The sequence below is a fragment of the Scyliorhinus torazame genome, chromosome 8, assembly GCF_047496885.1.
Source record: "Scyliorhinus torazame isolate Kashiwa2021f chromosome 8, sScyTor2.1, whole genome shotgun sequence".
Classification (NCBI taxonomy): domain Eukaryota; kingdom Metazoa; phylum Chordata; class Chondrichthyes; order Carcharhiniformes; family Scyliorhinidae; genus Scyliorhinus; species Scyliorhinus torazame.
Genome location: NC_092714.1, coordinates 44,434,718 through 44,460,085, shown reverse-complemented (window position 1 = coordinate 44,460,085; position 25,368 = coordinate 44,434,718). Strand labels below are relative to the sequence as shown.

The 25,368-nt window shown below is 51.9% G+C and overlaps 1 protein-coding gene across 2 annotated transcripts in view; it reads left to right on the top strand.

Moving 5' to 3' along the window:
- Positions 1-1,410: 1,410 nt before the first annotated feature.
- The window catches only part of htr1fa (5-hydroxytryptamine (serotonin) receptor 1Fa), a 212,947-nt gene continuing 188,989 nt past the window's right edge, over positions 1,411-25,368 (top strand). For both annotated transcript variants that reach the window (XR_011948634.1, XM_072513460.1), the window contains exon 1: positions 1,411-1,546. The gene's annotated coding sequence lies outside the window, so the exon portion shown is untranslated. The remainder of the gene's footprint in view (positions 1,547-25,368) is intronic.

Genomic DNA, 25,368 nt, shown 5'->3' with positions numbered 1-25,368 from the left:
CCGGTTTCCTCCCACAGTCCAAAGATGTGCAGGTTAGGTGGATTGACCATGATGAATTGCCCTTAGTGTCCAAAATTGCCCTTAGTGTTGGGTAGGGTTACTGGGTTATGGGGGTGGAGGTGTTGACCTTGGGTAGGGTGCTCTTTCCAAGAGCCGGTGCAGACTCGATGGGCCGAATGGCCTCCGTCTGCACTGTAAATTCTATGGTACTCTATGATAATGCAATATTATTTTCAGAGTTTGAAGCTACCTTCAATCCCCTTCTACGCCTTAATTGCATTTGTATCCATTATTTTTCCTCCGACCACTGATAGGGATCAGCTCATGTCCATTCCCATCCTCCAGTACATTTCCAAATCAGTTTACTATTTCCACACCTCGTGCATTGCAAAAGGAGCCATTCGTCCCAACGAGCCTATTCGATGTTAATGCTCCAAAGAACCGTCCTTTGCTGAATTGTCTCCAGAATCATTTCCACTTGTAAATAGACAGGTTGGAAATAATCGTTTAACACGGAAGTTAGAACAGATTTCTGAGGGCGATTGTTATGAGCATTATTTAATATCTCTCGGATAACCCGAACACAGCCCACCTCAGTATTGAGCTTGGCTCTCCCTCGCCTGCTCGTAAATCACTGATCTTTAAGGTGTTTTTACCCCCTTATTCATTTATGCCGAATAATCCTCTAACAACCACTTATAGGAGGAGAATGTTGCCTCTCAGAGGTCGTAGTGATATTTCAAGTACATTATTACTGATAACACGAGCACGGGGTTGGCACAACGAAATGTTTGAATATGTTTTCATTTTAACCAGCTACGTGTTCATGAAATGTCCAAAGCTGCGTTCTGTCGCTGCCATGGAAACTGTACAGAGCAGGACTGCTCACAAATAAAGGGAGAGGAGAAGGGGGGTTAACATGGCACAAAGTATAACTCAAGAGGGAATGAGACGGCGATAGTGGGTGGCGCGCGCGAATGCAGGGATTGACTTTTGGGAAGCGCGCAGTGTGACCCACTGAACAGGAAAACTGTTAATTTCGGTGGACCAATTCAATAAATGCAATTTGCGTTGGAAATGCTTTAAAGTTTGGTCTGAGGGACGCTGAAATATCTTTCCACGTGAAAAAAGGGGGGAATCACCTCACAAAAAACGTGTGCCTCTGTAAAGTGGAGGGACTAATTTAAGAGATTACAGCTAATAAAGAGAAGCAGCCCACACAGCCAGCCCACACTGGGATCTGTGTGTGTGTGTGTGTGTGTGTGCCTGTCTATCAATCCCGTCAACCCTGAAAGAAAAACGCACCTCGTCACATTTGGCGCGCCGACTTCTCGGTCAAGTGTCAGTACAAATGGGTGATAATGCAATAGCTCCGACGGTGACTTGTCAGTCAAGCCGGTTGTGCTTGGTGGTTTTGCGCCTGCTCCCGGCGCCAGGGGCGTACAGCGGCAGTCAGCAGCAGTCAGCACTGTCACACAGACCTGGTTTGCACCCTCTCCGCTTGATGCAGCAACTCAAGGGCGGCCAATCTCCTCACAGTGAACAAGTATGATCATTTCAGCCTTTGTTTCTATATGTGTGCTTATACATATTCAGTGGAGTTTAATATTTATCTTGAAAGAGAGAGAGAGTGTATGTGTTTGTGTGTGTGGGGAGATGGTCTTTCCAGCAGATGGGATTTTTGAATGTCTAAAATAATTAAGTGGAAAGGTCTGAGATTCTTCCTTTCCCTGATGATGTGAAACAGGTACATATATAAGGTCGGCGTCTGTGTCTGTCTTCAATGGGTGGCGGTGTCTCCCTCGCCGTCCGGTCGTACCTTTGATCACTGCAAAAGTTCTCTCAGTATGTCAGCGTCATTTGGCTGCATTTGTGCAAACTACAATAATTTTGAATCATTTGCCGGATCGTGCTCGCTTGCATGAAACATTCGGGAAAAGATAGCGACTTACAAAGACTTTGCAAGAAGCAGTTGGGTTTCCAATTCATCCAATTCCAATTTTAGCCAGTCTGCAAATCTGCATTTGAGAAAAGGGCAGAGATTATGCTGAGCATTCGCGCGCGCGAGGACCAGGCACTGATCACCAGAGCACTTCCACTTTCGCACTGATGTCTCTGCTCCAAGTTCCTCCTTGTTTTACAAACCGTGCTATGTGAATGCGGCTTTAATCTACTTTTCACTCACTGATCTTATTTTATTCAATAGTCGATTATCCCATCTGCCACGAGAGGATACTTGTGCAAGTGACAACCCTGTATGAGGTGACAGAATCACCTGGAATATAAGTCATGTAAACGCTGTTTGGTTGGTCATTGTTGAAAAGGGAAATGGCTGATCTTATCAATGGTGTTACACTAGGAGCATTTTTCTTATTATGCATGGTCTTTATCCATCAAATATTTGACTAGATTCTTACTTGACAAGTCCTTCCTTCTTAATGTACTTTTTGAAATTGACAATGCTATCGAGGGTGAACGATAACCCCGCAGGAAACGAGCAGCAACTCATAATGGGGGCTTCATGTTTTAGTATAGACAGGGGAACCAATTTATCAACCACCCTTTTGATCTTCCCTGATTTAACCTGTTAGGCTTTCTTTTTACTTTGCGAATTTAGCTATGCATTTCTTCCCGTTAACGTGTCTTCCTAGGATTCTTCTAGCACTGCCGAGGCAAAGGAATGTTTAACCCAGTTACCACTAGGTCACAGTAAACTCGGCGTGGTTTGACGCTGTGATGTTTGGAGTATTTAAAAGTAGGCTTGTTGCAATATTGTTAGCGGGACAGGCGATTGCTCGGAAACCGACTTTTATTTTCAATTGCGCCCGGTGCTGTTTATACCACATTGTGGAGCCGGGCGAGCATGTTGTAGAGTAGATGCAGAAATTCTCCAACTAATGGAACTGGAAAAAGCAATTTCACACTCTGTCTGCAGAGGAGCACTGAGTGGAACTTGTGAATATATATTACGGATAAAGGTGCCATTCCACAATCTTAACTCGACAGGACGATGAGCTCAATCATTGTCTCCTGAGATGTATCTCAGAACCATGGTTAATCTGTGGATTAAAACAATGAATTTCACTTTGAGCAAGTGATATTGTCGGGTCAGTCAATTCTCTCAAACGGACATGCCCCCCAGCAGCACCTGTCTGATGAAAGTGGATACTGAGGGGGGAGAGACAGTGGGAGATATTCAGGGTTCATTTCGCTCCAACTCCAATACAAAGGAAAAATAAGCAATTGGATCATTTTGGTGATTTTTGCTCAAATAAAGCAGCAACATGACATTGTTTCCAAATTTGTAGCTGTAATAAACTCCAAAGCTAAACAGTATGCTTTTAACCAAGCTGTGTGCATCATGATACAGGGGTTGGTTCTTCACCAAAATATCTCACCAGAGGCTATATGTTACTGGTGTAAAAAAACAACTCTCACAAGTAATTCCGAGAGCCATCTTCATCAATTAACAGGTTCACGGGTGAAATTGTGTATCCTGTGGAGTTGGCATGTGTGAGCATTTCACTATGGGTTTATGAGTGGTGTGACTACTTGTGACAAATCCGACCATTTTCTACACTTGCCACATGTTTTCTCTGTCTGAACACCAGCAATAGCAAATTCTGAGCGAATCTCATGGTGACAAGTACTTTACATCGAATTACATACCAGACCAATCAGCTTCTCTAATCTATGCTGGTGTTTGTACATCCTCCCATTCCGTCTGTCTCCACCCTGCCTGGTTAATGTTGTTCCAATTAATTTAGATACTACAATGTTTCTTGGGGTTCTATTATTGCTAAAGGTTCTTTTTTATTCATACATTTGTGGCCTGCTGAATGGAACACAGCTCATTGTTGTGGGATAAAATTAATGCACTCAAATCTTTCTGATGTGCTTTCGTGCTTAAAAGGCTGCATCAGGATAACAGGGCCATGCGATTTTCTGTACCTTTCACTTCCATTTATTCTTCATTAGATGTGAGAATGAACGCTTGTGGTTACCACGGATGATTATCACTGTTGCTTCGGTATTCTTCGTTGGAACATTATTTTACTGGGATAAATAAATTATGAGAAACACAAGTTCTGCATGAACCTGTCCGTTCTCAATCATTGAGCTGATAGTGATAATTGATTATTTGGCTGATGGGGAATGGTTTCCTGTTTAGTCGTACATAATAATTAATAAAAATACACTCAGTGAAAATAAACCCATTCTATTGGGAATATTATAAAAACACACACACACACACACACACAAAAAAAATTCAATTGCAATTAGTTGTCACATATCAAATTAGTTTCCTGGTCATTGGGGTGATAGTCAATGTTGGTGGTGGGAGGGGGGGCGAGGCATTATTTCTTTGAAAACTCAAACTCCTTTCAAACTGATGAAATAAAAGCAAAATACTGTGGATGCTGGACATCTGAAATAAAAACAGAGAATGCTAGTAAATCTCAGCAGGTCTGGCAGCATCTGTGGAGAGAGACACAGAGCTAATATTTCAAGCTGTTGCTCTTTTTAGCCTCAGTTTTATTACCTCTGATTATGTCACCTTTGCTCACAAGTCGCCAGGTATCTTTCTGATACCGTCACGTGGTTCAAGCTCGAGTTATGATTAATAAGTCAGCACACCGCTTAGTAAGATTGAAATCAACGGTCATTTATTATATACAACAACTAATGCTTACACAATAATCCTACTATCTATATAGAACCCTATCACTACTGGCCAATACTTAACTTTAGGAAGGGCCCACCAGGTCAGGGAAATGAATGGCTTATCGAATCGGATCTGGCCCGCGGGATTCAAAAGGCTGATTCGGGTCGATGGCTAGGAGTCTTTATTGGGTAGCGATCGCTGGAGTCAAACTTACGGTTCTTTGCTGAAGGTTCTTGCGAAGGCTGCGAGCAGGTGAAGAAGGGAGAGAGAGAGAGATCTGAACTGGGCCCCTCACTTTATAGGGCCCAGGGGCTTCCCACCTCTCGGGGCGGCCCTTGACCCTGAGTCCCAAGTGATTGGACTTGTTCCCAATCACTGGGTTCGATATGTCCAATAACAGGGCAATTCCTCGATCTGGGGGTGGTCGTTCACCTGTCTTTGTTTTGGCCACTGCAGGCGCCGACAGGTCTGGTCCGGCATTCAATTGCTAATATGTTGCAATTGTTCCCGGGGATAGCCGATTAAACTGCAGATGTCTGGGTTGATGTGCTGCTAATAGTCTTGAGTATCGATCTGGGCCAACTTCCCCAGAGCCGAATACGCTATTCTGTCTGCAGCTGTCCGTTTGTGTCCTGTTGGCTGCTTTTCCCATCAGCCTTTTCGGTTAGCCATTTTAAATCGGGTTTTGGCCAAATTAATAGGGAATCAGCCATTTTAGGTGGCTACAAAGCCCGGCATGACTCTTCGTCAGAGTCTAAACATTAACAGTCTTGTAGCCAGGTATTTCTTTTCATATACTGAACAATCTGAGGGAAGCACGGTAGCACAGTGGTTAGCACAGTTGCTTCACAGCTCCAGGGTCCCAGGTTCAATTCCCGGCTTGGGTCACTGTCTGTGTGGTGTCTGCACGTTCTCCACGTGTGTGCGTGGGTTTCCTCCAAGTGTTCTGGTTTCTTCCCACATCCAAAGATGTGCAGGTTAGGTGGATTGGCTATGCTAAATTGCCCTTGGTGTTCAAAAGAAAGGCTGGGTGGGGTTACTGGTTTACGGGGAGGGTGGAGGTTTGGACTTGGGTAGGGTGCTCTTTCCGAGGGCCGGTGCAGACTCAATGGGCTGAATGGCCCCCTCCTGCACTGTAAAATCTATGAATCTAGCAGGTGTCCTATATCATTGCTCATAATAGGTCAGATGATGTGCTGTTTATATTGGTGTGTTTTCTACTATATTGTATTAAGGGGAAGCTGCATTTGAAGTGGTCTCTCCATTTAAGGTCAACAGGTCTAATGATTGTTGACTCAGGATGTTAATTATCATCGCTGAGGCAGGTTTGCACATTCTTTTAAATTTCTAGTTGTAGGTCAGAAGAGATCATAACATTTCTGCCTTCTCTTGCCAATCTACTTTTACACTTTGAAATGTGTGTTTCAGAAGTATGTTGCCTGCATACTGGAATAAGCAGAAAAATGTATCCATGCTTTAGAAGGTCAAATAAAAAATACTTTTGGTGTGTAGCATGACTTTGTCCTGTCCTCTGACCCATACAGTGGGTGGAATTTTGACATGATAATTCCAGCCAAAACTACAGAATACATAGTGGATTGAGACCCATTGGAATCTGTAGCAGGCTTTGCCATGGCTCAGTTAGGTCAGTATTGCTGAACTGAACATAGATTCCTGAAGCTACAGCCAAGTATAAAATGGAGAGGAGGCCTGGGAAGGTTGCTTCCTTGGACTATCACTCTCAACTGAAGGTTCTCCTGTGACCTCTGAAGGACTATCTTTCCCAAGAGGGAGGAAGAGGCCAGTACCTCAAACCAAGCAGATGAGCATGCAAGTAACCAAAGAAGTCAGCAGCTGTAGCTTCCTGGCTCCAACTGAGAGGCAGTGCCCCAAGAGGTTACTGGACATCAGGTGAGCAGGAAAAGCGAGTGGTGTTCCACATACTGACTTTCCCAGAACTCTCCTGGGTAGCAGAACTCAGAACTGTCTGCTCTGTGATTCTGTGTGGTGTCTGCACGTTCTTCCCATGTCTGCATGGGTTTCCTCCGGGTGCTCCGGTTTCCTCCCACAATCTAAACATGTGTAGGTTAGGTGCATTGGCCATGCTAAATTGTCCCTTAGCATCCAAAGATGTGCAGATTAGGTGGGGTTGTAGATATAGGGTGGGAAGTGGACTGAAGTAGCAGACTCAATGGGCCAAATGGCCTCCTTCTGCAATGTAGGGATTCTATGAAACTCTATAGAACTCTCCATTCAGCTCCACACATTCCTCTCTTTCCAGACACCTCCGCGTCTACTTTCATGTTATGAGAGTCTGAGCTTTCTGAGGCACTGGTACTCACGTACGTTGAGAGAGCTGATCCTCTCTGCCTGCAATAAACTACCTCCTCAGAGCTGGATTTCCATGTCCATCCCCTGCCCTGTAAAGCAAAATGGAAATGAGGAGAAAGTAGCAAGAGTTGCTGCTGCCATAACTTCTGTTGCTCCGCATCAGCGATCCATACATGCAGAAGTCATTGCCATGTTCCCAAGGGACTTGGGAGTCCTTGTACATAATTCTCTTAAGGTTAACGTGCAGGTTCAGTCGGCAGTTAGGAAGGCAAATGCAATGTTCGCATTCATGTCGAGAGGGCTAGAATACAAGAGCAGTGATGTACTTCTGGGGCTGTATAAGACTCTGGTCGGACCCTATTTGGAGTATTGTGAGCAGTTTTGGGCCCCGTATGTAAGGAAGGATGTGCTGGCCGTGGAAAGGATCCAGAAGAGGTTCACAAGAATGATCCCTGGAATGAAGAGCTTGTCATGTGAGGAACGGTTGAGGACTCTGAGTCTGTACTTGTTGGAGTTTAGAAGGATGAGGGGGGATCTTATTGAAACTTACAGGATACTGCGAGGCCTGGAGAGAGTGGACGTGGAGAGGATGTTTCCACTTGTAGGAAAAACTAGAACCAGAGGAAACAATCTCAGACCAAAGGGACGATTCTTTAAAACAGAGATGAGGAGGAATTTCTTCAGCCTGAGGGTGGTGAATCTGTGGAACTCTTTGCCACAGAAGGCTGTGGAGGCCAAATCACTGAGTGTCTTTAAAACAGAGATAGATAGGTTCTTGATTAATAAGGGGATCTAGGATTATGGCAACTTTACTTTACTTTGTTGCCATGCTGTGTTTAGGGCTGACTGCAGCGAAATGCAGCTGCAAGTGGGTGAAATGCAAGGCAGGTGAACAGACACCTAATATGGCAACCAAGCAGTAACAGCACTTTCTGGGAAGGAGTTCTATGTGCAACAGCCTGGGCAGGGCCACAGCTCTTCAGTATCACTGAATAGGCACGCACCACTGTACACACACCTTTGTTGACTTGGATGAGTTGCTGACACCTCAGGAGATAGGTGCACTGGCTGAAAAAGTCAGAATGCATGGTTAAAACACCAGGATGAGCTCTGGACCGAGGTACCCCGTCCCGTTGCAAACCTGCTCGGATGAAACCCGGAAGTGGCCGGTACGATGTTGAGTTCCCGAACTGATATCACATTTTGGGAATCCAACACCGTGCACACACCTGAACTGGCTCCCCTTCACAGTTAAGATACTGCCCAGTGTCTCAGAATAGTCAGCGTCATCTCAGGAGTGCATTGGTTATGCCAACACCCACCTTTGTGTCTCTCAGGGGATTACATAATTAGTATGAATGGGTTAATGGTGTGCAGGGCAGGCTTGATGGACCAGATCATCTTTTCTCATCCTTTATTTGCATTTATGCATGTTCAGTCAATCTTGATTACAAGGCACCTCCAGAGGTTGGTCACATAGATTGAAGCAGAGCAATGCGGCACCTTTAACAGAAAAGACTCCAGTTTCCATGATTTTGCTTTCTCGAACACGTTGATGTTGCATTGTTCAGTTTGAGAGTCAGAACGTCTGTATTCAAGCAAAACCTGCACTTGGGCTGTCTGGTCTCAGTTTTGATCTGTTGCTGCTGAATTATCCTAAGTACAGATGTTTTGCTGAGCCCTGGCTTCTGTTTGGCGTTAGGCAAAAGCTGGAAATCCGAACTGGAACCTACATGTACAAATAATGTGCTTAGTGTATAACAGAAGAAAGTTAAGTCCACTTCCACTTTGGAAATTTAGCTCCTTATATTTAACCAATTGGCTCTTTTTAATAGCCTATATAGGATTGCTTAAGTTTCTAAAAATGTATTATGAACCCATCGGTAGCTGATACATGTGCAGACTATTGTTAATATTATTCTTCAGTGCAACTTATAACAACAGCTGTTATCTGCTGCTGCTTGTAGCTACCCCTGCCAGGAAATCTGCTGTCAAGATATGTCATGCTGGTTTGCCTTGCGCCATCCTCACACATTCAGTGTAGCCCATCTACAACCACTCTGTGACATCCACCATCCAGCAAGCCTAGGTCTCTTTCTGCTGTGCTCCACCTTGGCCTCCAGTGGAGATCACCAAAGCTTTTCAGCTCTACTCAAATGGCCAAAATACTGACATTTTCATTTCTGGATGTCACTCTCTAGAGTTCTTTTTTGTTCTTGTAATTTCAAGCCCATCTTTGTATGTCTAATGGTCTGTATATGGAATTTTAAACACAGATCTTAGCATCCACATTTCAAAGATCTCTATTCTCTTTCACAGATCTTTATTTATTGTCCAGGTTTCTGAGGCATACAGGAAAGTGGATAGAATGTAGCATCCAAGGTTTTTCTTTTCCTTTTAAAAGCTTGAGTTTTTTTGTTGGTAACACATTCTTCATCTTTATGAAATTACGTCTGGCTAGCCCTATCTTTCATCTAACTTCTGCTTCAAAAGGGTGGCACAGTGGCATAGTGGTTAGCACTGCTGCCTCACAGTGCCAGGGACCCAGACTCAATTTGGCCTCGGGTGACTGGGTGGCGTTTGTACGTTCTTCCTGTGTCTGCATGGGTTTCCTCCGGGTGCTCCGGTTTCCTCCCACAGTCCAAAGATGTGCAGGTTCGGTGGATTGGCCCATGATAAATTACCCCTTAGTGTCCAAAAGGTTCGGTGAGGTTACGGGGATCGGGTGGGGGCCTGACTCTAGGTAGGATGCCCTTTAGAAGGTCAGTGCAGACTCGATGGGCTGAATTGCCTCCTTCTGCATTGTCGGGATTCTATGACTGGATTCTGTTATCATTTGTCCTAAATATAAAACGTATCTACTTTTCCAAATGTGACACCCTCTGCTTCTATCTTTGCTCTAGTTTCTTCTAATATATTCCTTCTAATTACCATTGTTGTATTTTTGGTGCTCATACTCAATCCATATTCTAAACTTATAGATTTTGCTCATCTATGATAATGTGTAGGGCCTCTCTTCCTCTTCTGGTTCTGCAAGTAGCGCTGCATAGTCAGAGTACCACATGTTTGTTATGTTCTTGCTTTCAATTTTTACGCTTGGAAGTACATCAAAATCTCTGAATATTTATTAATATTTCTCGGACACCAGACCTGATCCCAATAATTGTTAGGCTACCAGATGACAACCCCAAACAATTTTTCTATTTGTAAAACTGTGAGGACAGGATACTTCAGTCCAGGAGTGCTGACGCTGATCAATAGGTACTTTTTACATTAAAACAAACTTTAATTTAAACACAGGAATAAACACATTGACATCAAAGAAATAGTTTTACAATATTCAGTTAATCAGTTCCTAAACACCAGCAAAAACTAAAACGAACCATCTATGCCTGCTACTAACTCCAATTAAGCAATCCAATACAGTTCAAATGGCACTTATAAATAAAGTTAACTTTTGTGATGGCCACGATGAGTCCAACACGAGTTTGTGAGTCAAATGGAACTTAACTTTATTTACACTAATTTCGCTACTCATGTTCTCTCCAGCCAGTACCTAATTGGCCAGCTCTATTTATACAACGGAAAAAGATAAAAATTGTTCCGCCCCCTTATCGGGGGAGCTCACATTCTCCTGGGCCTCTAAGTGGCTGCGGGTTGTGCGTCTTTGTGCTCTCCTGCTGTCTTGGCTGCAAAACTGCTTGCAGACCTGGGGTTTTGCTATGTTTGCTGCTGCCTTTTTCTGCTTCTACAGCCTGGAGGGAGGCAAAGGAAGGCTGCGAACAGGCCCGCTGCTGGCCTGCAGAAAGGGGAGAGGTGTCTCCCCACCCCTCTGTTCAGTGTGGCTTTTCAAAACAGACTGTTTCTGTTGAAGGAACCTACTGCTGGGACCTGCCAGAGGGAGAGAGAGGGGGATGCCTGACTACCATTGTTGACATTTGGCTGCTGTGTCTAATTGCTGCCATCTCTTTGCTTCTGTTGCCTGAAGTGTGGGAGGAAGGAAGGGAGGTGGCGGCTGTTTTAACTAAGTGGCTTACTGCAAACCAAGGACTGGGCAGTGCAGATGACCGGATGTCGGGACTGCAGGAGGAGGAGGGTGGCAGCTCACTTGGTCTGGACACCTTGGAGATCGTATTGGGATGCCTTGCGAACTGTTGGTGACTTTTTATGTTCAAGGTTACATGCTGCTCCCGATTTGAGATCAGCATGAACTGTTGGTTCATCAGCATGAATCGCAGAGACCGTTCCCTCCAAGGTAATCTAGCCCACTCATCCACCATACCCAACACCTCTCCCATCACCCATGGGACCTTCCCATGCAATTACAGAAGGTGTAACACCTGCCCTTTTACCTCTTCCATGCTAACATCCCAGGCCCAAAACACTCATTGCAGGTTGAGCAGCATTTCACTTGCACCTCTTCCAATTTGGTCTATTGCATTTGCTGCTCACAATGTGGTCTCCTCTATATCAGAGAGACCAAACGCAGACTGGGTGATCGCTTTGCTGAGCACCTTCAGTCTGTACCCTGACTTTCCCGTTGCTTGCCATTTTAACACAAGACCCTGCTCCCATGCCCACATATCTGTCCTTGGCCTGTTGCAATGTTCCAGTGAAGCTCAACGCAAACTGGAGGAACAACATCTCATCTTCCCGTTAGGCACGCTACAGCCTTCCGGTCTCAACATCAAATTCAACAACTTCAGGTGATTAGCTCTACCCCACTTCGCCCCATTTGTTTCGATCCCATTTAATTTTAACTATCTTTTGCCATTTCTTTCTCTCTTGCCTTTCTTTATATATATTTACCCCCTGCCCCCCCCCCCCCATCTTATCCACCTTTCCTTACCCTTTCTCTCCTTTCCTTCCCCCTTCCCCTCCCCCACATCTACATCTGTCACAGTTTACCCTCTGATGTTAGTTTCTCTGCAGTTTGGCCTTTCACATCTTTTGTTCTCTCTGGGGACTGCCATTAGCACTCTTTCCCCTTGGTTTCTGTGGCCATTAGCACCCGGTTTCCCTGGGTTTCTGTGGCTATCACTCATCTTTCATTCTCACTCCACAGTATAAATATTTCCCACTTTCTCTGTCTTTAGCTTTGAAAAAGGGTCACCTGGACTCGAAACGTGAGCTCTTTCCTCTCCCTACAGATGCTGCCAGATCTGCTGAGACTTTCCAGCATTTTTCCTTTGGTTTCAGATGCCAGCATCCACAGTAATTTGCTTTTATGAACTATTGGTGTTGGTATGTGTTGTTATTTGCTGTATTTTATGCTTAGTGGTTGTATGAGGGGCGAGTATGAGGGATTGGTGCGGGGACCTGGGTGCAAGGACATACCGAGTGTAATGGCATACCGAGTGCGAGGGCATGCCGGGTGCGAGGGCATACCGAATGTAATGGCATACCGAGTGCGAGGGCACACCGAGTGTGTTGGCATACCGAGTGCGAGGGCATGCTGGGTGCGAGGGCATACCGAGTGCGAGGGCATGCCGGGTGCGAGGGCATACCGAGTGCAAGGGCATGCCGGGTGCGAGGGCATACTGAGTGTGAGGGCATACCGAGTGCGAGGGCATACCGAGTGTAATGGCATACCGAGTGCGAGGGCACACCGAGTGTGACGGCATACCGAGTGCGAAGGCCTACCGAGTGCGAGGGCATACTGAGTGTGAGGCATACCGGGTATGAGGGCATACTGAGTGCAAGGGCACATCTAGTGCGAGGACACACCGAGTATCAGGGCACACCGAGTGCGAGGGCACATCGAGTATCAGGGCATACCGAGTGTGAGGGCATACCGAGTGCAAGGGCACACCGAGTGTGATGGCATACCGAGTGCGAGGGCATACCGAGTGCGAGGGCATACCGAGTGTGAGGGCACACTGAGTGTGAGGGCATACTGAGTGCAAGGGCATCCCAAGTGCGAGGACGCACCGAGTGCGAGGGCATACCGAGTGCAAGGGCACCCTGAGTGCGAGGGCATACCGAGTGCGAGGGCATACCGAGTGCAAGGGCACACCGAGTGCGAGGGCATACCGAGTGCGAGGGCACCCCTTGCAAGACCATAAGACCATAAGACATAGGAGCGGAAGTAAGGCCATTCGGCCCATCGAGTCCACTCCACCATTCAATCATGGCTGATTTCAACTCCATTTACCCGCTCTCTCTCCATAGCCCTTAATTCCTCGAGAAATCAAGAATTTATCAACTTCTGTCTTAAAGACACTCAACGTCCCGGCCTCCACCGCCCTCTGTGGCAATGAATTCCACAGACCCACCACTCTCTGGCTGAAGAAATTTCTCCTCATCCCTGTTCTAAAGTGACTCCCTTTTATTCTATGGCTGTGCCCCCGGGTCCTAGTCTCCCCTGCTAATGGAAACAACTTCTCTACATCCACCCTATCTAAGCCATACATTATCTTGTAAGTTTCTATTAGATCTCCCCTCAACCTCCTAAACTCCAATGAATATAATCCCAGGATCCTCAGACGTTCATCGTATGTTAGGCCTACCATTCCTGGGATCATCCGTGTGAATCTCCGCTGGACCCGCTCCAGTGCCAGTATGTCCTTCCTGAGGTGTGGGGCCCAAAGTTGCTCACAGTATTCTAAATGGGGCCTAACTAATGTTTTATAAAGCTTCAGAAGTACATCCCTGCTTTTATATTCCAAGCCTCTTGAGATGAATGACAACATTGCATTTGCTTTCTTAATTACGGACTCAACCTGCAAGTTTACCTTTAGAGAATCCTGGACTAGGACTCCCAAGTCCCATTGCACTTCAGCATTATGAATTTTGTCACCGTTTAGAAAATAGTCCATGCCTCTATTCTTTTTTCCAAAGTGCAAGACCTCGCACTTGCCCACGTTGAATTTCATCAGCCATTTCTTGGACCACTCTCCTAAACTGTCTAAATCTTTCTGCAGCCTCCCCACCTCCTCCATACTACCTGCCCCTCCACCTATCTTTGTATCATCGGCAAACTTAGCCAGAATGCCCCCAGTCCCGTCATCTAGATCGTTAATATATAAAGAGAACAGCTGTGGCCCCAATACCCATACCGAGTGCGGGGGCATACCGAGTGCAAGGGCACACCGAGTGTGAGGGCACACCGAGTGCGAGGGCACACCGAGTGCGAGGGCATACTGAGTGTGGAGCATACCGAGTGCGAGGTTTGTACTGAGTGCTGAATTTGGTGCATTTGAGTGCTATAGTGAGAGTTTGGTGACTGAGGGAGTATAAGGCTTCATTTTTATCTGAAAGTCTAGTCTTTCTTTTATTTAGTTAATGAACTTAAAAGTTGCTGTTTGGTTTAGAAGAAGGTGAATTTTCAGTCAGCTTTAAACAAAGGTTCTACTTGTAGGTACTTGCAGCTGGAGCTTGTTGATTAATTAATTGGATTAGGCCAGTTTTCAGAGGCTAGATTCACAGTATAAAAGTGATCCCCTACAGTGCAGACTTTGTTTGCACTGAGTGCTGAATTTGGTGCATTTGAGTGCTATAGTGAGAGTTTGGTGACTGAGGGAGTGCTGAATTTGGTGCATTTGAGTGCTATAGTGAGAGTTTTGTGACAGAGGGTGTTAGGTGAGGAGGGAGTAAGGTGCTCCTTTCATTTTGTTTCCTACATTTCTGCAAAGAGCGAGAAGGGAGCCAGGAGTTTACACTGAGTGCAGCTGACTGGGAGCAGAGTCGGAGGGCGGAGGTCCAGTTGGTCCACACGGCAGCTATATTCGGTAAGGTAAGAGGGGATGGCGGCTAGGCCAGTTGCATGCTCCTCCTGTAGGATGTGGATGGTGAGGGATACCACCGGTGTCCCCGCTGACTATACCTGCAGGAAGTGCACCCAACTCCAGCTCTTCAGAGACCGTGTTAGGGAACTGGAGCTGGAGCTGGATGAACTTCGGATCATCCGGGACGCAGAGCGGGTTATAGGGAAGAGTTACAGGGAGGTAACCACACCCAAGGTACAGGACAAGAGTAGCTGGGTTACAGTCAGGGGAAAGAAAACAAACAGGCAGACAGTGCAGGGATCCCTCGTGGCCGTTCCCCCTCAAAACAAGTATACAGTTTTGGATGCTGTTGTGGGGGATGACCTACTGGGGGAAGGCCATAGCGGCCAGGTGTCTGGCACTGAGTCTGGCTCTGGGGCTCAGAAGGGAAGGGGGGAGAATAGAAAAGCAATAGTAATAGGAGAGTCAATGGTTAGGGGAATAGATAGGAGATTCTGTGGTCGCGAGCGAGACTCCCGGAAGGTATTTTGCGTCCTGGGTGCAAGGGCCAGGGATGTCTTGTGTCTTCAGGATCCTTAAGAGGAAGGGTGAGCAGCCAGAAGTCGTGGTGCACATTGGTATCAACGACGTAGGTGGGAAAAGGGGTGTGGAGGTAATAAACAAGTTCAGGGAGTTAGGCTGGAAGTTAAAAGCCAGGACAGACAGAGTTGTCATCTCTGGTTTGTTGCCGGTGCCACGTGATAGCGAGGCTAGGAATAGGGAGAGAGTGCAGCTGAACACGTGGCTGCAGGAATGATGTAGGAGGGAGGGCTTCAGGTATTTGGATAATTGGAGCGTATTCTGGGGAAGGTGGGACCTGTACAAGCAGGACGGGTTGCATCTGAACCAGAGGGGCACCAATATCCTGGGAGGGAGGTTTTCTCGTACTCTTCGGGAGGGTTTAAGCTAATTTGGCAGGGGAATGGGAACCAGATTTGTAGTCCAGCAACTAAGGTAGCCGATATTCAGGACGGCAAAGCGTGTAGTGAGGCAGTGGGGAAGGGAACACTGACAAAGGAGAGTACTTGCAGGCACGGAGATGGGTTGAAGTGTGTATACTTCAACGCAAGAAGCATCAGGAATAAGGTGGGTGAACTTAAGGCATGGATCGGTACTTGGGACTACGCTGTGGTGGCCATCACGGAAACTTGGATAGAAGAGGGGCAGAAATGGTTGTTGGAGGTCCCTGGTTACAGATGTTTCAATAAGATTAGGGAGGGTAGTAAAAGAGGTGGTGGGGGGGGCACACTGAATGTGAGGACGCACCGTGTGCGAGGGCACACCGAGTGCGAGGGCATACCGTGTGTGAGGCATTCTGGGTATGAGGGCATACCGAGTGCAAGGGCACATCGAGTGCAAGGGCATACCGAGTATCCGAGAAGCCGAGGCAGCGCTTTAGGGCCTTGGGGCAGTGAGGGAGGGGGAACTCCATAAGGGGGCGCATGCGTTCGGGGTCGGGGCCTATGACTCCATTTCGCACTAGGTAGCCTAGGATGGCTAGACGGTCGGTGCTAAACACGCACTTCTCCTTATTGTAGGTCAGATTCAGGAGGTGCGCGGTCTGGAGAAATTTACGGAGGTTGGTGTCGTGGGCCTGCTGGTCATGGCCGCAGAAGGTGACGTTGTCAAGATACGGGAACGTTGCGTGTAAGCCGTACCGGACAACCATTCGGTCCATCTCACGCTGGAAGACCGAGACCCCGTTTGTGACACCGAAGGGAACCCTTCAAAAGTGGTAGAGCCGCCCATCTGCTTTGAAGGCAGTGTACTGGCGGTCACTAGTACGGAGGGGTAGCTGGTGGTAGGCAAACTTGAGATCCACCGTGGAGAAGACTTTGTATTGCGCGATCCTGTTAACCAGGTCGGCTATACGAGGGAGGGGGTACGCGTCCAGTTGCGTAAACCGGTTGATGGTCTGGCTATAGTCTATGACCATCCTATGTTTCTCCCCGGTCTTTACCACCACTACTTGAGCTCTCCAGGGGCTGTTAGTCGCTTCGATGACCCCTTCCTTCAGCAGCCTTTGGACCTCGGACCTGATGAAGGTCCGGTCCTGGGCGCTGTACCGTCTGCTCCTGGTGGCGACGGGTTTGCAGTCCGGGGTGAGGTTCGCAAACAGGGAAGGCGGGTCGACCTTAAGGCTCGCGAGGCCGCAAACAGTAAGGGGGGGTATAGGGCCGCCGAATTTAAAAGTAAGGCTTTGTAGGTGGCACTGGAAATCCAGTCCTAGAAGGGTGGCTGCGCAGAGGTGCGGCAGCACGTATAGGCGGAAATTGCGGAATTTCCTGCCTTGGACGGTGAGGTTCGCGAGGCAGAACCCTTTTATCTGCACCGCGTGTGACCCGGAGGCCAGGGAGATCCTTTGTTGGGTGGGGTAGGTGACCAGAGAACAGCGCCTTACCGTGTCGGGGTGGACGAAACTCTCCGTGCTCCCGGAGTCGATGAAGCATGACGTCACGTGGCCGTTGATGCCGATCGTCGTGGTGGCCTTTGCTAGCGTTCGGGGCCGACTCTGGTCCAGGGTGACGGAGGCCAGCTGCAGCAAGGAGTGAAAATCGGGCAGCGCATCGTCAGCCGTGTTGGGGGCTTGAGGCCCCATCCAAGATGATACCGTCCATGGCTCGCACATGGAGTCTGGGGACTCCGAGGATGGTGGCGGGGAGAAACAAAATGGCGGCAGGGAGGGACAAAATGGCGGCGCACTCTGCTCCCACGAGGCGGAGGCCAGCTGCAACAAAGGGTTTTGGTCGGGCGGCGTGTAGACAGCCGCGCTGGGAGCTTGAGGCCCCATCCAAGATGGCGCCGACCATGGATCGCGCGTGGAGTCCGGGGACGCGGAAGATGGCGGCGGGGAGGAGCAAACTGGCGGAGGTGGGCCTTCGACGGCCGGGACTCGCCAGAAAGACTGCGCCCGTGGGTCGGCCGTGGCCCTAGGGCAGGGGGGTGGAGGTGAGCGCTGGAGCCGGGCGTGCCGCGGCATTCTGGGCGGTGAGCGCTGGCCGGTCGGGGCCCGGAGCGGGGCGTGCTGCGTCGTTCCGGGTGTGCAGAAGACCGCGGCCATGGCGCGGGGCGGGGAGAGGTGGGCGGTCGGGGCGTGGAGCTGCGGCGTTTTGGGCGGGGAGGAGTAAACTAGCGGCGCATGCTGCTCCAGTGTGACGCTGCCTGGCGGGGCAAAAACTGCGGTGCGCGTTGGGCCGGCGGGGCTGGGAAATGGGAGTGCCGCGGTGGGCCTGGAATGGTCGGGGCGTGGAGGAACGGCTGTGGTTGCACGGCGGGCGGCTGGAGGAATGGCTGAGGGTAGTCGCTGGACACCGTGTTCACCGCGCGGGCGAGACAGACCGCGGCAAAGTGGCCTTTCTTGCCGCACCCTTTGCAGATGATGGTGCGGGCCGGGCAGCACGCGCGCGGGTGATTCGCCTGGCCGCAGAAGAAGCAGCGTTGGCCGGCGGCGGTAGCGGGGCGCCTTGCCGCGCAGGCTTGCGGAGTTTGCGGGTAAGTCTGGGGGTTAGGCGGGTAAGTCGGGCCGGCTGCCGCAGCGGGGTGCCATGCAGCTCAGGGGGGCGCAGTGCACGCGGGGGCATACGCCAGGGCGTTTCTGTACGCCATGTCCATAGACCCTGCCAGGGCCCGGGCCTCGGCGAGGCCCAGCGTCTCCATTTCGAGCAGCCTTCGGCGAATATCGGGGGATATCATACCTGCCACGAAGGCGTCTCGAATTAAATGTTCAGAGTGCTCGTTCGCCGTCACCGCTGGGCAGCCGCAGTTTTGGCCCAGCACGATCAGCGCCCTGTAGAAATCTTCTAGCGTCTCATGTGGGCTCTGCCGTCTCGTTGCCAGCAGGTGACGGGCGTAGACCTGATTAAGTGGACGAACGTAGTGTCCTTCCAGCAGTTCCATGGCTTTATCATAGTTCGCCGCCCCTTCGATCAGGGGGTAGATCGCCGGGTCGACCCGCGAGTGTAGGAGGTGCATTTTCTGCCTTTCCGTGGGGGTGTCGGCAGCCGTCTCGCGGTAGCTCTGGAAGAACGCCAGCCAATGCTTAAAATTCTCGGTGGAGTTTTCTGCGTGCGGGCTGAGCTGAAGGCACGCCGGCTTGATGCGGAGATCCATCCTTCAGAAGTACTTATCTGATTAAATTGATGCACAATCAATACGCTTGAGTCCATGTGAAGTCTAATCGATTCAGCTTTAATCAGATAGACCTGTACCCAGCAGCGAAGTTACAGAAGTGAAGGCTGCTGGGGACGGCACTGGTTCTTATACCCCACCTCTCAGGGCGGGGCTATATACATTGCCCAATGGTAGACCCCGCGGTCTAGCCAATGGTTATTCCTCTCTCTGGTACCGCAATACCTGGTATTACCACATTCACCCCCTGTTAAAAAAAAATGCCAGCGGGGTGATGGCCAGTATTGCTGTCGCCTTTTTCTGGTAGGACCAGGTATTGCAGGTACCATGCTATCGAGGGTTGCGGAGAAAGTTCCTGTGTTGTTAATTCTTCTTTATGGTGCTGCAATCAGACGATCGGGCGGCCTGGAGGGCATACCAAGTGCGAGGGCACACCGAGTGCGAGGGCATACCGAGTGCGAGGGCATACCGAGTGCAAGGGCACACCGAGTGCGAGGGCACACCGAGTGCGAGGGCATACCGAGTGGAAGGGCACACCAAGTGTGAGCCGTACCGAGTGCGAGGGCATACCGAGTGCCAGGGCATACCGAGCGCCGAGGGCATGCCGTGTGCAAGGGCATACCGAGTGTGAGGGCACACCGAGTGTGAGGCATACCACGCGCGAGGACGCACCGAGTGCAAGGACATACTGAGTGCAAGGGCACACCGAGTGTGAGGCGTATCGAGTGCGAGGGCACACCGAGTGCGAGGGCATATCGAGTGCGAGGGCATACTAAGTGTGAGGGCATACCGAATGCATGGGCACACCGAGTGTGAGGCATACCGAGTGCAAGGGCATACCGAGTGTGAGGGCATAGCAAATGCATGGGCACACCGAGTGCGTGGGCACACCGAGTGCGAGGGCATACCGAGTGTGAGGGCACACCGAGTGCGAGGACATACCGAGTGCGAGGGCCAACCGAGTGCAAGGGCGTACCGAGTGGGAGGGCATAATGAGTGTGAGGGCACACCGAGTGCGAGGGCACACCGAGTGCGAGGGCATACCGAGTGCGAGGGCACACCGAGTGCGAGGGCATACCGAGTATGGGGGCCCACCGAATGCGAGGGCCCATCGAGTATCAGGGCATACCGAGTGCGAGGGCATACCGAGTGCGAGGGCATACCGAGTGCGAGGGCACACCGAGTGTGTGGGCACACCGAGTGTGAGGTCATACCGTGTATGAGGGAACACCGAGTGCGAGGGCACATCGAGTATCGTGGCACACCGAGTATGAGGGCATGCCGAGTGCGAGGGCAGACCGAGTGCAAGGGCATACCGAGTGCGAGGGCATACCGAGTGCGAGGGCACACGGAGCGTGAGGTCATACCGAGTGTGAGGGCACACCGAATGTGAGGCATACTGAGTGCAAGGACGCACCGAGTGTGAGGGCATAGCGAGTGCGAGGGCACATCGTGTGCAAGGGCACAACGAGTGCAAGGGCATATCGAGTGAGATGGCACATCGAGTGTGAGGGCATACCGAGCGCAAGGGCATACCGAGTGCGAGGGCACACCGAGTGTGAGGGCATACCGAGTGCGAGGGCACACCGAGTGAGAGGGCACACCGAGTGTGAGGGCATACCGAGTGTGAGGGCACACCGAGTGTGAGGGCATACCGAGTGTGAGGGCACACCGAGTGTGAGGGCATACTGATTTGAGGGCATATCGAATGCATGGGCATACCGAGTGTGAGGGCACACCGAGTGTGAGGGCACACCGAGTGCGAGGGCACACGGAGTGTGAGGGCACACCGAGTGTGAGGGCACACCGAGTGCGAGGGCATACCGAGTACAAGGGCATACCGAGTGCGATGGCATACCGAGTGCGAGGGCACACCGAGTGAGAGGGTACACGGAGTGTGAGGGCATACCGAGTGTTAGGGCACACCGAGTGCGAGGGCACACCGAGTGTGAGGGCACACTGAGTGCGAGGGCATAGCGAGTGTGAGGCATCCCAAGTGCGAGGATGCCGCGAGTGCGAGGGCATACCGAGTGCGAGGTCACACCGAGAGCGAGGGCACACAGAGTGCGAGGGCATACAGAGTGCGAGGGCATACCGAGTGAGAGGGCACACCGAGTGTGAGGCATCCCAAGTGCAAGGACGCACCGAGTGTGAGGGCACACTGAGTGTGACGGCACACCGAGTGTGAGGCATGCCACGCGTGAGGACCCACCGAGTGCGATGGCATACCGAGTGCGAGGGCACACTGTGTGCGAGGGCATACCGAGTGCGAGGGCATACCGGGTATGAGGGCACACCGAGTGCGGGGGCATACAGAGTTCAAGGGCACACCGAGTGCGAGGGCATACCGAGTGCGAGGACATACTGAGTGTGAGGGCATACCGAGTGCGAGGGCATACTGAGTGTGAGGGCATACCGTGTGCGAGGGCATACTGAGTGTGAGGGCATACCGAGTGCGAAGGCATACTGAGTGTGAGGGCATACCTAGTGCGAGGGCATACTGAGTGTGATGGCATACCGTGTGCGAGGGCACACCGAGTGCGAGGGCATACCGAGTGCGTGGGCACACCGAGTGTGAGGGCATACCGAGTGCGAGGGCATACCGAGTGTAAGGGCATACCGAGTGCGAGGGCATACCGTGCGCGAGGGCACACCGAGTGTGAGGGCATACCGAGTGCGAGGGCATACCGAGTGCGAGGGCACACCGAGTGCAAGGGCATACCAAGTGCGAGGGTATACCAAGTGCGAGGGCATACCGAGTGCGAGGGTATACCAAGTGCGAGGGCACACCGAGTGCAAGGGCATACCAAGTGCGAGGGTATACCAAGTGCGAGGGCATACCGAGTGCGAGCCGTATCGAGTGCGAGGGCATACCGAGTGCGAGGGCATACCGAGTGCAAGGGCATACCGAGTGCGAGGGCATACCGAGTGCGAGGGCACACCGAGTGCAAGGGCATACCAAGTGCGAGGGTATACCAAGTGCGAGGGCATACCGAGTGCGAGGGCACACCGAGTGCGAGGGCACACCGAGTGCGAGGGCATACCGAGTGCGAGGGCATACCGAGTGAGAGGGCATACCGAGTGCAAGGGCATATCGAGTGCGAGGGCATACCGAGTGCGAGGGCACACCGAGTGCGAGGGCATACCAAGTGTGAGGGCATACCGAGTATGAGCCGTACCGAGTGCGAGGGCATACCGAGTGCGAGGGCATACCGAGTGCGAGGGCACACCGAGTGCGAGGGCACACGGAGCGTGAGGTCATACCGAGTGTGAGGGCATAGCGAGTGTGAGGGTATAGCGAGTGCGAGGGCATACCGAGTGCAAGCGCATATTGAGTGAGAGGGCACATCGAGTGTGAGGGCATACCAAGTGCGAGTGCATACTGAGTGCGAGGGCATACCGAGTGCGAGGGCACACCGAGTGCGAGGGCACACGGAGCGTGAGGTCATACCGAGTGCGAGGGCATACCGAGTGCGAGGGCATACCGAGTGCGAGGGCATACCGAGTGCGAGGGCACACGGAGCGTGAGGTCATACCGAGTGTGAGGGCATAGCGAGTGTGAGGGTATAGCGAGTGCGAGGGCATACCGAGTGCAAGCGCATATTGAGTGAGAGGGCACATCGAGTGTGAGGGCATACCGAGTGCGAGTGCATACTGAGTGCGAGGGCATACCGAGCGCAAGGGCATACCGAGTGCGAGGGCACACCGAGTGCAAGGGCACATCGAGTGCGAGGGCACACCGAGTGAGAGGGCACATCGAGTGCGAGGGCACACGAAGTGTGAGGGCATACCGAGTGTCAGGCATACCGATTGCGAGGGCACACCGAGTGCGAGGGCACACGGAGCGTGAGGTCATACCGAGTGCGAGGGCACACCGAGTGTCAGGCATACCGAGTGCGAGGGCACACCGAGTGAGAGGGCATACCGAGTGCGAGGGAATGCCAAGTGTGAGGGCAAACCGAGTGTGAGGACGCACCGAGTGTGAGGCATACCGAGTATCAGGGCATACCGAGTGTGAGGGCATACCGAGTGTGAGGATGCAATGGGTGTGAGGGCATGCCGAGTATGAGGGCACACCGAGTGCGAGGGCACACCGAGTGTAAGGGCACATGGTATGTGAGGGAATACCGAGTATGAGGGCACACCGAGTGTGTGGGCACACCGAGTGCGAGGGCACACCGAGTGTAAGGGCACATGGTATGTGAGGGAATACCGAGTGTGTGGGCATGCCGGGTGCGAGGGCACAACGAGTGTGAAGCATGTCGAGTGCAAGGGCATTCTGGGTTTGAGGGCATACCAGTGCGAGGGAATACCGAGTGCGAGGTGATACCAGGTCTGAGGGCATACCGAGCGTGACGTCATATCAAGTGCGGATAAAGCATTATACCGAGTGCGAGGGCACACCGAGTGCGAGGGCACACCGAGTGCGAGGGCACACCGAGTGCGAGGGCATACCGGGTGTGAAGCATACCGAGTGCAAGGGCATACCGGGTGCAAGGGCATACCGAGTGCGAGGGCACACCGAGTGCGAGGGCATACCGGGTGCAAGGGCATACCGGGTGTGAAGCATACCGAGTGCGAGCGCACACCGAGTGCGAGGGCATACCGAGTGCGAGGGCACACCGAGTGCGAGGGCATACCGGGTGCGAGGGCACACCGAGTGCAAGGGCATACCGAGTGCGAGGGCACACCGAGTGCGAGGGCATACCGAGTGCGAGGGCATACCGAGTGCGAGGGCACACCGAGTGCGAGGGCATACCGAGTGCGAGGGCACACCGAATGCGAGGGCATACCGGGTGTGAAGCATACCGAGTGCGAGGGCACACCGAGTGCGAGGGCATACCGGGTGTGAAGCATACCGAGTGCGAGGGCATACCGGGTGCAAGGGCATACCGGGTGCAAGGGCATACCGATTGCGAGGGCACACTGAGTGCGAGGACACTCCTAGTGTGAGGGCACACCGAGTGTGAGGGCATATCGAGTGCGAGGGCACACCGAGTGCGAGGGCACACCGATTGCGAGGGCACACCGAGTGTGAGGGCGCACCGAGTGCGAGGGCATACCGAGTGTGAGGGCACACCGAGTGCGAGGGCATACCGGGTGCGAGGGCACACCGAGTGTGAGGGCACACCAAGTGCGGATAAAACATCATACCGAGTGCGAGGGCATACCGAGTGCGAGGGCATACCGGGTGCGAGGGCATACCGAGTGCGAGGGCATACCGAGTGCGAGGGCATACCGAGTGTGAGGGCATACCGAGTGTGAGGGCATACCGAGTGCGAGGGCATACCGAGTGCGAGGGCATACCGGGTGCGAGGGCACACCGAGTGTGAGGGCACACCAAGTGCGGATAAAACATCATACCGAGTGCGAGGGCATACCGAGTGCGAGGGCATACCGAGTGTGGGGGCATACCGAGTGCGAGGGCATACCGAGTGTGGGGGTATACAGAGTGCGAGGTCATACCAAGCGTGAGGGCATACCGAGTGTGAGGGCATACCGAGTGTGAGGGCACACCGAGTGCGAGGGCACACCGAGTGTGAGGGCACACCGAGTGCGAGGGCATAGCGAGTGTGAGGCATCCCAAGTGCGAGGATGCCGCGGGTGCGAGGGCATACCGAGTGCGAGGTCACACCGAGAGCGAGGGCACACAGAGTGCGAGGGCATACAGAGTGCGAGGGCATACCGAGTGAGAGGGCACACCGAGTGTGTGGGCACACCGAGTGTGAGGGCACACCGAGTGTGAGGCATCCCAAGTGCAAGGACGCACCGAGTGTGAGGGCACACTGAGTGTGAGGGCACACCGAGTGTGAGGCATGCCACGCGTGAGGACCCACCGAGTGCGATGGCATACCGAGTGCGAGGGCACACTGTGTGCGAGGGCATACCGAGTGCGAGGGCATACCGGGTCTGTGGGCACACAGAGTGCGAGGGCATACAGAGTTCAAGGGCACACCGGGTGCGAGGGCATACCGAGTGCGAGGACATACTGAGTGTGAGGGCATACCGAGTGCGAGGGCATACTGAGTGTGAGGGCATACCGAGTGCGAGGGCATTCTGGGTTTGAGGGCATACCAGTGCGAGGGAATACCGAGTGCGAGGTGATACCAGGTCTGAGGGCATACCGAGCGTGACGGCATATCAAGTGCGGATAAAGCATTATACCGAGTACGAGGGCATACAGAGTGTGAAGCATACCGAGTGCGAGGGCACACCGAGTGCGAGGGCACACCGAGTGCGAGGGCACACCGAGTGCGAGGGCATACCGGGTGTGAAGCATACCGGGTGCGAGGGCACACCGAGTGCGAGGGCAGACAGAGTGCAAGGGCATACCGAGTGCGAGGGCATACCGAGTGCGAGGGCACACCGAATGCAAGGGCATACCGAGTGCGAGGGCATACCGAGTGCGAGGGCATACCGAGTGCAAGGGCACACTGAGTGCAAGGGCATACCGAGTGCGAGGGTATACCGAGTGCA